Source organism: Polyodon spathula, chromosome 15 (assembly GCF_017654505.1).
Source record: "Polyodon spathula isolate WHYD16114869_AA chromosome 15, ASM1765450v1, whole genome shotgun sequence".
NCBI classification, from domain to species: Eukaryota; Metazoa; Chordata; class Actinopteri; order Acipenseriformes; family Polyodontidae; genus Polyodon; species Polyodon spathula.
This window is the reverse complement of record NC_054548.1, coordinates 38,412,298-38,428,435: the sequence shown is the minus strand read 5'-3', so window position 1 is coordinate 38,428,435 and position 16,138 is coordinate 38,412,298. Positions and strand designations below refer to the sequence as shown.

General features: G+C 35.5%; 1 protein-coding gene across 10 annotated transcripts in view; it reads left to right on the top strand.

Annotated features, from left to right (window-relative positions):
- LOC121327869 (roundabout homolog 2-like) overlaps positions 1–16,138 on the top strand; it is a 265,965-nt gene that overhangs the window by 59,977 nt on the left and 189,850 nt on the right. The window lies entirely within an intron of this gene.

Sequence of the window (16,138 nt, the reverse complement as noted above, 5' to 3'; positions counted from 1 at the left end):
GTCCTGCTCTTGGGTATAAAGGTTGTGTATTTATTCTTTTCCTTATACATTTCAAAGCACATGCAACAAAACATATGTTTATGTTATCTTTTTAAATAGTAAAACCTGCTTCATTATTATTGAGCAAGCATTTATAATCTTTAATTGTGAACCAAAAAACAATTCTGTTACTGTACATTAAATGAGTTACAGATAAGAACATAGATAGATACATAGCTAGATATTTCTGGAAAGGGTTAAGGTATTTCATTTTAAAATCTATTTTAAAAATCATAAATGGGTTTACAATATACTGTATGTATATATACATATTTTAAGCCTTGTGGACTATTTACTTAGGGAGACCAACTACTGTCTTTTTCTGTTGTCAGACAAGGCAAGGCCTGGTTAATGCATCCAGACATGCTGTACAGTCCATGAATCCCCAATGGAATGATGAAGCCCATGCAAAGTGCCTGAAAATGTGCCTCCTCATTAAAAATCTAACAGCCATTAATGTTGGATGAGAAGGGTAGCTGAGCAGAAGCCATTCCTGCAGACTCCCCACAGGCTCCAGAAAGTACCTTGCAGTCATAAATGTGGAAAACAGTACACAATACGGATCATGGCATTAATATACAAACACCAACTGCTGCGAAGGCTAATCGGAATAAAGGTAGCATTCTGAGTGGAACTGCAACCAAAATGGAAAATTGCATTTTAATGCCCGGAGCTATATAAAAGGGGTCAGCCCAATATTACAGAGTTCACTCATTATTGCACTGCTTTATAAAGCAGTGAACCTTATCCAATTTTAATGCAACTTTTTTTTTTTTGCTCATTTCATTTCATTAATCATCAGCTATCCAATCCCATTTGTAGGACCGCTTCACGTTAAGCAGTAGTGATTTTCCCCTGAAAGGGTTTAGGTTCATTTAATTGCGACGCAAGGCATTTCGTGTACTTATGTGTGCGTGTCCACCTTGCATTTAGAGCAAACAGGAGGTTGTGATCTTATTTATTCTTAAAATTGAACATAAGGTTAACAAAGACACCATGGCCCTGTTATTATAAAAGTGTTGCATGTATGCTTCTGTTGAAGTACAGTATATAGTATATATACTGATGCACTATAAAAACGCAACAGTCTAAGTTTTACATCAATAGCTCATTGAGCACTTCCATAATATTATTTTTATTTTGAATAGTGAGCAGATAGGTCTGTTGATCGTTTGAGTAGCATTGTTACTTGGGAAAGTCTTGTGATTTCATAGAGACGTCTGGTGCGCAGTGTTTGGTATTTGAGTTGAGTTAAAATTGCCAAAATGAGTTGTTTAAGAATCTGTATAAATAGCCATTCAAAAAGACATGATTTTAATTAACGCCAGAACAGTGAAAGATACGATTATGCCCCACTTGAGTAATGAAGATCGCCTGGTTGCTAACGGCATGATTGAAGGCGGCCTGTCTGTGAGAGAAGTTACCCCCGAGAATGAAATGTTCTGCTTCAGCAATCAGCAGACTAGTCCAGAGCAACCAGGAAATCGACTCTGTGAGGGACAGACCACGTCCTAGAAGGCAGAGGGTCACCACACTGGCCCACCACGTCGTGGTGAGAATTATGCTGACTGTTGCATTGTTCAAGCCAACTGGTGGGGCGGTGGAAGTGTGATGACGTGGGGAGGAATCTCCTTTACCACAAGATAAGAAGTCCTTGAGGCAAGTTTCCAATCCAATCCGGAAGTGTCGATTTTTCAGCAGGACAATGCAAAACCACACTGTGCTAGGATTACAATTGCACGACTTCAAGAAAACAATGTCGAGGTCTTGCGATGGGTAGTTTTTTCTCCTGACTTGAGTCCAATAAAATATCTGTGGGACCAAATCGCCAGTGCCATCCACAAGAGACAAACGCGACCAGCCAACCTTCGTCAGCTGGCTGAAGCTGCACAGGAAGAGTGGCATAACATCCCACAGTAGTCTATCCAGAGGCTGATCAGGTCTATGCTTCAATGCTGCCAGGATTGTGTTAATGCTCAGGGAGGTCATACCCGATACTAACTTTGTAATGTTTTAATTTTGACAGTGTCACTTTTCATACTGAAAACATATCATGATTCTTTGATCTGTATTTTTGTTTACATTTTCTATGATTTTGTTTGTTATTCATGGCATAGCACATTATATTATTCCTTTATTATTAACTGCATGTATATATTTGCGCTGTAACTTGATAACAGAATATTTATACATAACATACAGGGTCCGATTCACAGAATGTTTGTTTGCCGTTGGTACCATTTCTGCCTTGATATTAGTGCTAAAAAGAGCATTAATTGTAGTTTTAAATTGCAATCACTTTAACTAAATTAGGGATTGTTTCAATGCTGATATCTCAGACGTACATTTTCTCTGTTCCTCATCATGTTTAATCTCACTAAACAAAGGATTTGTTTGCGAAATCATATACAGCATGTAATATGCTGTAACAGAAATAAAACTTGAAAGAAAACAAGTTTTAAGTAACTCATGTAACATACTTATATTAGAACATGAAAGTGCTCCCTTTTTGAGCCATTTTTAGTTCAAGCAAAGGCTTTTTAAAAACAAGCTATATTATCCCAATGTGCCTACAGCCAGCTGTACTGGGGGTAGTGCGTAGCAATTTATTTGAAGGAGATAATAAGGTAAGAGTCCCACTATTATGGTAAAAAGGGTAGGTATTAACATAAATTAATTAGTCATAAGAGTTGATCAGATGGCATGGAAATAATGCTGTCGGGATGTTGGTGAATTACAGTGGAAGCAAGGAATAAAGTTTGTTTGAGTGATAATAACACCAGTCTTAACTCCAGTTTCACCACTGGTACACCAATTGGGCCCATAGTGTTATTTGCAATGTTTAAGTTCATTATGTGGTTCCGTAGAATAGGTTTGACCTTTAGGTCTTGGGGTGATGAATGACTAGAAGGGTTCATTTAGACATTGACATGTTCTCCGATCAAGAGAACATTATCACAGTAGAGTTGTTGTAGCTTTGCAACATAAACATTTCCCAGCCTAAAACCTGTATAATATATTATATACAGTCTGAAAAAACTGAAACTAGCAATGTTTGTCTTATTTTATTTCAGAGTACAAACTGTTAGATAGTATTAAATGAATCAGACAAAACGCAGGGTCTTGTATGTTTCTGTTACCATATAGATGTGATGAGCATGTCCTAATGTGGTTTTTTTAGAATTCTGCCAAGTTAATATTTGAACTGCCCCTTTCTCTCATTCTTCTCTTTCTGGTTGTAAGTAATATTATTCAAATGGCTCCTTTATGGTTTATTGGTAACAGCCAGCAGCCCAGGTGACAGAGTCTATTCACAACATTGACTTTATCACTGCTGGCCTGTAATACATTAAACAAAATGTAAATGTGATCCATGTCCACTGCCAAATCGGCAAAATGAAATTTGGAATTTAAATGAGTAAATTAATGAACTTAATGGACAGACTGGAAAGACAATGTTGGAAAGTGTCAATTTGACCCTTGTTAAGATGACTCAAAAAACCTGCCCATTAGAGTACTGATTTAAACAAATTGGAATATACTGATGGTGTGCACATCACAGCATGCCTGTCGTCACCTGCAGTCAGACCCAGAAGAATACAAAGCTTTCACTTCTACTGACTGCTTAACTTTATCTTCTAGAAATGTTAAACTACACTAGGCATCGCAATATGTAGTCCCATACATACAGCAGTTAGTTACATTATTTACTGAAAAATATTTCATAATAATACAATTTAAATGAAAATGAACAATGGACAGAAATGTTGACTGCCTTTATATTAGAATGACCAATATCTCAAAATGAGTTCGCTTGCCATATAACATTCTACATTTCGATCTTCTTAAAATATGAAGCAGAACATGCAAAACTACATTAAATTACTTTATTGCTTGGCCGCTCTTGACCTTAGAATGAACTTGGCCCAGGTGATTCACTAAAGGCTGGACAATCAAAATGAGAGAGTGATTGAGGAGGTAACAGTCTCATTAAAGAGAATCTCACCAGATCACTTGCATGAAGCTAGTTACTAACAAGTGTACTGTTGAGCTATCTAAGCTGGTATCTACTAGGAGTTTGCTGATACTTGTATTTTCGTTGTAATTGCCTTTAAGAAGTATTTGTCTGCAAGTATTAAATAAATCAAACTAGACCGTATTTGTCGTCAGTTGTATTTGGTAAACGGCAAGCTAAGTCATAAACCGCAACCATTTTAACTGACCCTGACTGACCGCGGCTACTAGTTGTTTGGGCGACCGCCTCTAAAGTGTACCATCACTTTGCACCCAAATAAGATTTCCCTGCCAAAAAATATAGCTACTCAACAAAGAATTATACATTTATTAGAGTTTCCACGCGTACTGGGGAAGCATACAAATAGCAAGACTTTTTGTGGCACCAAAGACAGTTGTTTTTTATGCAGAAATGCAAGAGAGCAGCGAGGTAAGTTCAGGTGATATGCTGTGTTTAAGTGGTCTAATTACTGTTGATAGCAACAGATATTACTACAGTTATGTATACAGGTTACTACAGGTATGTGTACAGGTTACTACAATTCAAAGATTTAGCACAGTTTAACTTATTTCTTATTTTCAGTGTACTGTGTAGTGGTAAGGTTTTATGAAATATAGTGACAATATAGTTTCATGTTTAGTGATTGTGATTGGGTCTGAAGATGTATAATAAACAATACTGTTTGATATGCTGCTTGTAATTTTCAGATTGATTTTAACAAGTTTAACAACCAATTCGGACAGAACATTTAATTTTTTATGTAAGTTTCTACTTTGGAAGAAAGACCCCATGTGTGCCCAGTTTGGGTTATTTTGTAGTAGACTCTCTTTCAGCATACTAGTGAAAACAAATATGATAATAGCGTTTTTGAGTACACTAAAGTAATGTGTGTGCAATGCAACAGAAGTCACAATGTGAGATCAGGCTAGCCGCCACCTAAGATCAATGATTTGCACTTTGTTAGTAAGTATGTGGAGACAATTAAAAATAATAAAAATACTTAAAATAATTCATATTTATAATTTATTTTTGTTGCATTGTTATATCAAAGTTGAAAAAGTCAATTGAAATAAGTTGCATTTTTTCAGCTAGTCAGATTAACCAGTCACAAAGTGAGTCACACAATAAACCTAGTCAACTGACTCTGAGGTCTAAATCAAAACACCTTTTTGTTAATGTGTTGATTTCAAAACAAGAAAAGATGCCCTTCTCTTCCTGTATAACTGAGCACCAATCAATGGCAGTTCATTTTGCCAGTGTTTTTAAAAGCTGATTAAAAGTGCATTTTCCTCTCATCAGAGGCACTGACTTTGTTCTATTGCCACACCTAAACTGACAATGAAAATATGTTGCAAAATGCGACTGATTCATAAGGTAAACGTGGCCTTTTCCTTACACCTAACGAGCTACTGATATGGAAACTGGTATATGTATTTCTTTGTTGAGTTTAATCAGAGATAACAGCTTACCCAGGACTACAATCCTACAATTCATTGCAGAGATAACACATTTCTATAAAAAAAAGTGATTTCATATCAAAAGGATAAAAGAAAGGTCAGACAAATATTTGCTTCTAATATAAATTAGTTTGAGTTAGTTTGATTGTGACAGGATTTATATTAAATAACGCTGTTGGATTGTTATTGATTGATAATAAATATGTAAACCGAGGGACCGTGTTGTTTTCTATTGAGTAATTGACATGTTTTATTCCATTTAATTAATAGCTAACAACTTTGCATTTCATAAAGGCGATTACTTGGAAAATACAAGTATCACCACACCCCTAGCATCTAAAACAGTATATTGTGTAGGGAGATACAGAAGAGACAACATAGCAAAAGGCACATGAGTAACTTCACTTTCAAAGTGATTATTAAAGTGATGGGGCCCAGTGCCACTCTTTTTTTTAAGAGCCACCTCTCTATTGATTGAAACACAATGGGATAAATGTGTGGCTTCTGCCCTTAATGGAAGCTGATTGTTCAGGGATATGCGGACAAGGAGTGGTCGATGTTGCTGCTCTTGTTTACTGGGAAGGACAATATCAATTTTCTAATGGGATGATTGCCGGGATGTCAGGGCTGTCATCCCTTTCTCTTGTCACAGGCACTTGGACAACGTCCACAATGGCATCAGCAAGGGTGCCTGACCGCTTTAATAAAAAGGAGGAGCTTCCCTGTAGGAAAGATGTAATCAGCCCTTGTCAGGGATTGTTATACAGATGACAGTTGAATTACAGGCCCATATTGGCAAGGAGGAGTGACACCTCCAGCTCCCAGTGCTAAAATAAATTATGCTCTGTCCCGCTTATATTGTGATCTTTATTTAAAGATCTCTTTTGCTTTTTTTGATGCCTCACTTAAAGCATTCAATTAAGGGTCATGCCAATCCATTCTGAGTAGAAAGTTCCCCAGGAGGTGTTTTCAATTGACGCTCCAGTAAGAATCTTCAAATCAAAAACAAGTGTAAAAGATTGCCCTTAGCAAAGTGAAATGCTGCAGGAGTGGAAGTGTTGCAAAACAAATGTCACTCTGTTATATCAAAAAAAATACTCCATAACGAGAGACATCAGTTTTCAGACAAAATGAGTGCCTTGGAGTCAAACTGGGGGAAAAAAACAACTGAAAAGATGGTTGTGTGGCTATAAATAAAACCGAGTTGCCAAAGCTTGTTATACAATTGAACTGTGGGTATTTTACATGAGTATACTGACTAAAAATACGGGGGTCTTAATCCCACAAATTCACAAAGAAAGAAACAGTCAAGCTGGCTACCTGGGCTTGCTATTGTTAGTAAATTTTTTATCTATTGCCAGCACTGCTTGTGCTGTTTTTCAGCTGTAGTGTAGGATCATTGTCTGCACTCTTGAATTGATAGTTAAAGTAAACATATATACAGGTTGTAAGAAACCAATACATTTGAACTGAAACCAGTTCACCAGTGTGTGTTGGTATTTTCTAAACAGTGAACAATGAGGGCTGTTCTCTTCCTTGCCTGTCTGGTTGATGATAAGAATTAGGCAATGACTGGCCTTAGGGAAAACTTCTGTCTCTCCATCCTTGGTGCTCCCCACAGGAGCGTCTTCATATCTCCAGGCAAGGTTGTTTTGAAGAGGGCTGAGACCTGTGCTAGGGGAGGGGGAAAGGCCAGAACAACATAAATAATAAAGAAGACTCATATGTCACTTCTAAAGTAAAGCAATGTTAATTATGCCATTAACATTTTCTATCTGTATGGTATGTGGTAGAATATATATATATATATATATATATATATATATATATATATATATATATATATATATATATATATATATATATATATATATATACACATACTGCAAATTGGCTGATGAAAGCAGCAAACAATGGGCAACAAGATTTTAATTTTACCACCACAGGGTGTTGAGAGTGTGCTGCTTACTGTTTACTATGGCCAGTTCACAAACAGAATGGTGCGTTTTCACAGTCTTTTAAAGAATTTCATATTTTCGATTTTAACTGATAAAAAAACAATAAAACAACTCTGAATAATAAAACAACCATGAAATCGGTGTATAGCCAATAAACACCGGAAAAAACACTGGAAAATGGTTACTCAATTCACATGGACTTGAATGAAAAAAACCTACTAATATATATATACACACACTTTCCCAGTGCAGTTGGGAAATGCCCCCTCCTTCCTGACTCATATCTCTATTTGATTAGTTCTGAATACTTTAAAGTGGTGGGGAAAAAAACATCACAAGAATTTGGAAAATAACACTATGTAACACAATTTTTGTTCCTGGATAGCAAGTGTTATTTCCTAATTGCTTATGCCTCAAAAGTATAGAAAATGGCTTTTATTCCCCACAAACTTTGCTTTTGTGACCAGGACAGTGATATTTCAAAATATCACTATTTCCAATGGGAAAACGGGCACATTTGTGTCTTTTCGTTCACATAAAGTCAGAAATAAACAACATATGAATCCAAATTAACATGTATTTATACTAAAGTAATACAAAAATGACTACAAAAGATTTAGAAGTGAGTAGTTTTTCGAGATTTACGATTATACTTTAAATTTACAGTGTAATAGTAAATCTCGAAAAACTACTCACTTCTAAATCTTTTGTAATCAGTTTTGTATTACTTTAATATAAATACATGTTAATTTGGATTCATATGTTTTTTTTTTCTGACTTTATATGAACGAAAAGACACAAATTTGCACGTTTTCCCATTGGAAATAGTGATATTTTGAAATATCACTGTCCTGGTCACAAAAGCAAAGTTTGTGGGGAATAATAGCCATTTTCTATACTTTTGAGGCATAAGCAATTAGGAAATAACACTTACTACCCAGGAACAAAAAAATAAAATAAAAAAATTGTTACAGAGTGTGGCAGGCTGGCGAGTGGATAGAGGCCCAGAGACAGTCTGCAGTTCAAAAAAATAACAATTTTATTATAAATAAACAAAAATAAAATGCACAAGGGCAAAATAACAGATACTCAAACACAAATAAAGCAAAAACAAAAACTCACAAAAATAAAGTTTCCAGGCTGGGCAATGCCTTCACTGGATTTAGAAAATTCAAAAACCACAAAACAAACACCAACCTGCTTCCTCAGCTCCCTCCTCCTCAAATGAGAAGCTGAGGCCTCCTTTTATATCAGGTGGCTGGGCGCTGATTGATCGTTAATCAACCTAATCAACTAATCAACCCCAGCCACCTGAACATAATAAACCCAGGCAGGCAGGGGAAGTTAACCCCATCCCTGCCAATTTAAAAGGGCAGAGCTTTGCTCTGCCACACAGAGTGTAACCGAAAACAATAATTTCATACAGTATATATATATATATATTAAAAAAAAAAAAAAAAAAAAACGATTTACATAAAACTTGAAAATAGCTAAAAATAATCACCGAAAAATATAATTAATAAAAAACAAAAACCGGAAGCCCTAATTGTAGTTGAGCTGTAGGATTATAGAGTTTAATGTGGCCGCTAAAGTGTTGTATATGTCACCACAAGTTTTCCGTTAAGACAATATTTCATGAACTATACATTGAGGTTTCTATGCATTGACTTCAACATCTTCATGAGGTGATGTATTTCTCGATTACAATGTGTCACAGTCTAAATACTTCAGCAAGGCATCTTATATGGTATTAACTAATAGTAAATAACTGGGAAGCTAGGTTCATTATGTCCTGCTGTGATCTGCAATTTCTGAGCAAACAGCTTAGTTGCAGATACTTTTAGTAATGTGGTATGAAGAATTTAATTTCAGATGCTAAAGAAACATATCTTAAACCAGTTTAATCCAGTGTTTTGAAAATGAAGCCCTTACATGTTCAAACTGAATACTCCAACAGTTTTTTTTTTTTTTTTTTTTTTTTTATTCCAAGAAGAATTTATAAACCTATTTTTGGAACCTTAATGAGCTAGCTTACAATGAATTTGCTTAGTTGTTTATCTTCCCTATAAATGTATGAAAATGCCAACCCTGCAGGGTAATGCCATTAATTTTACACAGCCATAAAACACAAACATAAAATATACCAATATAATAAAGCCTAAAGCAGAATGTTCTTTAAAAGCTGTATATTCACAAAAAAGAAATACGCACTTATACTGCATGCATTTTCATGTTGATAACATATTTTTACATTTTGTGTTCGCTTGCTTCGAAACAGCATATTTAAAATACACATATTGGTAACCTTGTCCTCCAATCAGGAATATAATTAAGTAAAACATTATTCCTCTAACCAGATTAAGTGATTCTGTAGGACCAATCAAAAATATATTTATACCCTTAATAAGAGAGAGCAATGGACACTTTTTATTTACTTTGTGCCAGCTTGAGCCATGAGAGGTTGTCTGCATAGCTTTGGAGAAAAAAAAAAAAAAAAAAAACTGCAATTCATTCCTAAGGCAAGCAGAGGCTATGAATTGACTAATGCTCAGTAGGGGCTAAACTGATCCTGTCCACCAAACTTCTTTTAGTTGTGAGCGGAACGTGATTTTAACCCAGACCTCCAGACCTGAAAAGCTTACGAACTTGCCTGTTGCACCTCCTAGTCTCCTAAATATACTTTATTTAGCTTAAGCTATAGGTCAAAGACACAAAGGTGACACATGCAATGTAATATATACAGGACTTATACAGTGCCTAGTGAATTCCTAATGTAGCAAACTGATATTTTAGATGGTAGTGACTGCAATAACAAACTTTAAATTCAGAACAGTTTCACAATGAATTAAGCAAGTAGTGCAGCAATGCTTTTGTATCGGCTAAACTTTAGTGAGTTAATGTAGAGAGGAACAAGATGGATGCACAATCTATTGTTTAAATAAAGATTTTTTTTTCCTTTCAATAAATGCCAGGGGAGTAAGAAGTCATTTAGAATTCCCTCAGTTAATTAATTTCAGCATCGGAGGGGAGAAAATGCTGTTTCAATATGGATTCTGTACCTTTAAAGCGATACATCAGATGCCAGCACAGCGACACAGCGGTTCCTGAGGGACAGTATCTTGTGGCCACTCCATCAGTGACCTATCATGTTTGACAAGGCTGAAGTGTTTACCTCATCTCCCCCCGATAACCATTTGCATGCCAAATCCTGAATTAGCTATTAATCAAGAGAGGGCTAGGTTTGATGAGCTCTGAATGTAGTTGAAGAGTCAGGTACTGTCAATGGAGTGAACTGACAGCACACACCGAGGGGAAGGTTACCCAAACAACTGAGTTGGGATAAAAAAAGAGAACCTTATATTGCCAAGGTTACTCAAACAATGTGCCCATAGTTGATATTGTGTTTGGAAAAATGTCCAAGGTCTTTTAAATATGACGGTTGTGATGGATATTTTTTTTTTTTTTTTAATAATCTGTTTCAGTAACCCTTTATTTTCCCTTTGCAATTTTGTATGCTGTTCAAAAGAACTAGACTGACACATTTAGACTGTATGTACTGCGTGTTGCATCAGTCTGGCTCTGGGAGAGCAATGACTTTTGCATCCCCTGTATTCATTTTAATTGATGTTCATCTATGCATCATACAAAGTGTTTTTGTTGGTGCTTGGACCGAAGCTCATAGTATGCACCAGAACAAAACTACCATGTGTAATGTATAACAGGTCAATTGCATTTTGCACTGTGCACATCATGGCAGGAAGTAGCATACAGTACATTTATTACAGTTCAGTATGCAATTCAACCAAAACAGTTAAGTAGGGGACATGTTAGAATATGCCTCTGTGTGAAATGTCTGACCCTCTGGCCCATCTCGTTTAAGAAACATTGTTTGCCTGAAGATAACTTTGTGAGAAATCAACCATATAGCCTTTGAGAGTAAATGTTTTGCAGTGCTGTTGATGCTGCCTTACAGAAGACACAGACCTTAGTTAATTAATTAACATTGAAATAGCATATGGGACATGATGGATTAAGCCACAACTTCACTCTCCCCAGAGTCAGTCACTTCTTTCTATATTTGGGTCATTTTCCACAACTGCCAAATTCAATCTTTGCAAGAGAACTGGATGGGAAAAAGTATAATTTCAAAGACAGAAGAGCAACTGGAAATGTATTGCCTCATGTTATGTGTATGTTATAGTTATGTTAGACTCTTACCCAAAAAGCTCATGTTTTAAATAGGCTTTTAGAGTAGGCAGGAGGGATGGGGGACAGAGCAATGGAAGGATCAAGTCAACAGACAGTATTTAGTGGAAAACTGAACATTATTGTGGGATCCTGCAGATTTAGAAGGTAGCAGTGTAGGAAGGGTATTATTTTCATTTTAAATGATAAAGGATGGTATTTTTAGAAACTTAATAACTGGCACATGGCATTGCTGAGCCCAGCAGGTTGCAATGCTGATTAAGATACCTTTGTACATTTCAGAGCAATTTCTCTGAAAAGGAGATAAAGCCTTGGTAAGCTTCTATTTTTTCCCTCCCTTTTGTTTATTTAAATGTGGGGTTTTTGGGTTCTCTTGTGGCTTTATTATCTTTTGTACTGTGTTGGGTTTTTCATCTTCAAACATTGGATTATTCCAAGGCTAAGGCTAATTAAGCATGCAGTATATTAAAGAGATTCTTAAGGAGATTCAAGGGGCCTTAACCCCGCAGATACAACAATTACTCAGGTTGTGGTAGGGGTGGGACATGAGAAAGAAAAAAAAAACCTATTTGAATAGTGGCAGCAAAAAGTATAGTTTCAGTGTCAATATACTGTCTGAACAGTGCCACATTTGGATTTTATTTATTGGATTTTAAGAATGTTGTCTATGAAGTGATTATATACTTTAAGGGAGCAATTGATAAGAAGCATGGCTATAAACAAATAAAACATACAAACATGATCTCTGCATAGTGTAAACATTGCCATTGCTTGCAGCATCTCTTTTTGTATGCAGTGCCATGAATATTGGTAAGACATTGTTAAACATGACTGTATATTGGTTCCCACTTGCTATCGATGGATACTGTACGCATATTGCCAGAAAATTCATTGAATATTACGATCAGGATGCTGCCATTGCTATCAATATTACTAACACCTCACATGAATACCAGTGGCTGGCCAAACAAGATATCTGCTTTGCACCTCTGCAATAGAGATTCCTGTCTCCTGACTCACCATGATTATATTCAGATCTCTGAAAGGACATTGCTGTGTATTATATTTTTGTTACTGGTCTATTTATTTACGCAGGGTGTTCATGTCAAGCACATGGCAGATACAAGTAAAAGGTTGACCTGAGTGAGACAAAGTAGTATATGCATTCCAAATAAACAACACTCGACCTAGAGAAGAAATGCACAACTTGACAGATAACATTTGGAGATACTGTATGTTCAGCGTCTCAATACTTTAGTAAAAAAAAAAAAAGCTGTTTAAAAAAATCTTGAATAAAAAGCACTAAACACCTGGTTGCTTATCTTTTGCTGTTTTTTTTTAACCTTTACGTATAAAAAAATGAGTTGGCTTTCTAGGTTTCTGTACAGATGGCAAATTGTTGAGTTCAGCTGCTAAGAGGTATAAAAAAAAATTGTTTGCAAGAATTGCTCATTGTGTTTTAGTTCCCTATTTAATCTTAAAACAAGATATACTGGAAGGGAGTGTGAATACTGCCTCAGAAATTTGACAATTTTTTTTCAGCACTTCAAGTATTGAAATACTAAGGGGTAATGACCTTTCTAAAATAGATAGGAGCCATACTGAATACTGTTGATCTTAGTACTGTAGGCAAGAGTATTTACACACAATGCTAACTTCAGCTAACTAATTTATTATGAACAATACTTTATTATTATTATTATTATTATTATTATTATTATTATTATTATTATTATTATTATTATTATTATTAATAATAATAATAATAATGAAAAAATTGAAAAAAATCTCTTGATGATTTTTTTTTACCCTTTTTCAGTTGCCAGCAATAGCCACGTAGTACGTACCATGCCAAGATTATTTGGTTTGCTCTGGCATAAAAAGGATGGATTACCACGATTTTGATTTATCGGGTACAAATTACAGACCAGGTGGGCCAAGCTCAAGGAGATAGTGTCTCTTTAACCAAAGCCAATTTGTAATTAGATAAGGAATGCTGATGGGAGCATGAAGTTAGGAGCTCCTCTTCAATAGCCTATATCGATTGAACACCAGGCTATGAAGAGAGATGGTTGGCTGGTCGATAAGAATTAAAAAAAAAAATGCAGCAAATCTGCCCCTGTTGTGAAGAAATGCTGCAGATTATAATTTATTTGCTGACTGGAATCAAACCATGTGTGTAGCCTTGTACTGTCACGTATACTAATGATAGCAGACTAGTCAAAATGCTTATTATTGTGGTTCCTGGTACCCCTCCTTAATTCAATAAGCAGGAAAAAAAAAAAAAAAAACATTTAACAGGAAAATATGTAAATGCCACAGTGTATTAAGGAGACAAAATTAACGCAATTCTAGAAGTATATATTTTTGTTTTGAGTCTGGTAGTGTTCTGCTCACAGTTCTGCTTTGTTATTCAGAACTGATCCTGCTTGCTGAAAGCTATGAGGACAATGAAAAGAGGGCATTTTCACGTCCATAGTTCTGTGCAGTGTAGATTTGCCAAATTTGAGACTAAAGAAAAATAATTTGGAGCCAACAGGCAACACCTTTTTTTTTGATGCACCAACCATATTAAAAATTGACCACCATATATATATATATATATATATATATATATATATATATATATATATATATATATATAGAAAGGTCAGCAGCCTCCTGCATTAAATGTTATTAACTTTTGGTTTCTATGTACATCCTGACACACCTGGAATTTAACTTATAGTTTAACAGATTGTTTTTTTTTTTAATTTCTCCAAGCCATGTTTAAAATTTTGATACCGAAATTCAGGATATCTGGATGTCTGAATCATGTTTTGTGCCACACTGTGTATACACACTATGTATTACTGAATTCTTCACTTCTGGCTGAATTCATATGAATAAACATGAATTGAACACATGTATTAAATAAGTAACTAATGTTTACACTACTTCTTATAATGTTAAATGTTGTTGTTATAGGCACACATGTCTTGTTGCCCTGAAATAGACATTTGGCAGTCAGGCATGACAGTTCAAAGTACATACAATTTAGTTTTTTTGTACAAACTACCAAACTATATAAATATACATTTGTAGCTTTTTCTTTTATTTTTGTCAGCATTGTGTCTAGTTTGAGCAAGATAACATGTATTACCAAAGCATATGTGCTAGATTCAATGGTAAAGTGTTTTAGAGCAGACCTTTTAGAAAATGCCAAAAGATGTGATTGGAGGGAGCCTATTTATTTTGTCTTCTGCAATGAGTAATGACTCCAGAGGCGTCCTTATCACTGGTCAACACACCTGCGTTTACTGAGCCTGCCACTGTTAATTGTAAAGCTTCTCTTCTATCGCAGGCAGGATTTGCTTACTTTACAAATTCTTGGGTAGAGCACAGTGTCCTGAATTCTCCCTTGTAGGATTGATAGACCCAAAATTGTGATGCGTTTCTCTCTCGGTGCAGACAGAAAACAGGTTAACAGAACTGAAAAAAGATTTGGTCCTAGCACATCAGATATGAAGAAAAACCTTAAAATGCATGCAATTACTAAATGCTAACATGTGCAGATTTAGTTATACGATTGTCATGTACAACATAAGACTGTATCAAAGCTCAACAGATTACATGTGCTGGGTAGAAAATACGACAACTGGGACAGTAATGTCATGGCATGTTTTATATTGAACAGTTGTAGCTAGGATACCAGAGCTCTAAAGAGTTGCTTTTAGTTGTTCTTAAAATTTTTTTTTTTTTTTTTTGTGCAGACATTTAATAGATCACTCTACAGAAACTCTTGTAAATGTATGCTTTGTTGTAAGACTTCCAACTTACAAATTGCCTCTTAATAATAATAGTGCTAAAATGACAGGAATACAATTATAAACCTGCAACAGCAATCACAGTATTGTTTAATGTTGTGTTCTTGCTGGGGAAACTGACTCACAAGCAGCTAACTGTTATGGTTACTGGCAAAGCGTTGTTCCAAACCTTGTGTAATATAGCCTTCGCCTTGGAAGGAAAAATATGTTGTTGTTGAGGACTTGGAAATGTAGGGTCCAGTTGGTGTGGGCCACAGTGCACAAAACCCCTGTTAATAAATTAGTCCCAAAGGAAACATTAACAGTGAAAGGAAATCTTGGAAACAATTTAAAGGCATGAGATTGTACACTATATTTCCTGAAATCTATTTTATAACGGTCACATAAATTTCCCACCTCAGTGTAAATAAGTAGGATTTTGAACTCATATAAGTTATCTGGAGACCTTAAGAAGCTGTTGGGGGGCACCATTGTTGAAATGGGATTTCCATTAGTCTAAATTGCTACATGTTTACACAGAAACACTGGCATTTATTCATTACTGACATAATTGTGAGTTATGAATTCTGTTTACTTTTCTCTAATTTGAAGCCTCAACATCAAGGCCTTGCTGTTAAAGGCTGCCATGTGTTTTCTAGTACAAGAAGTTTCAAGTCC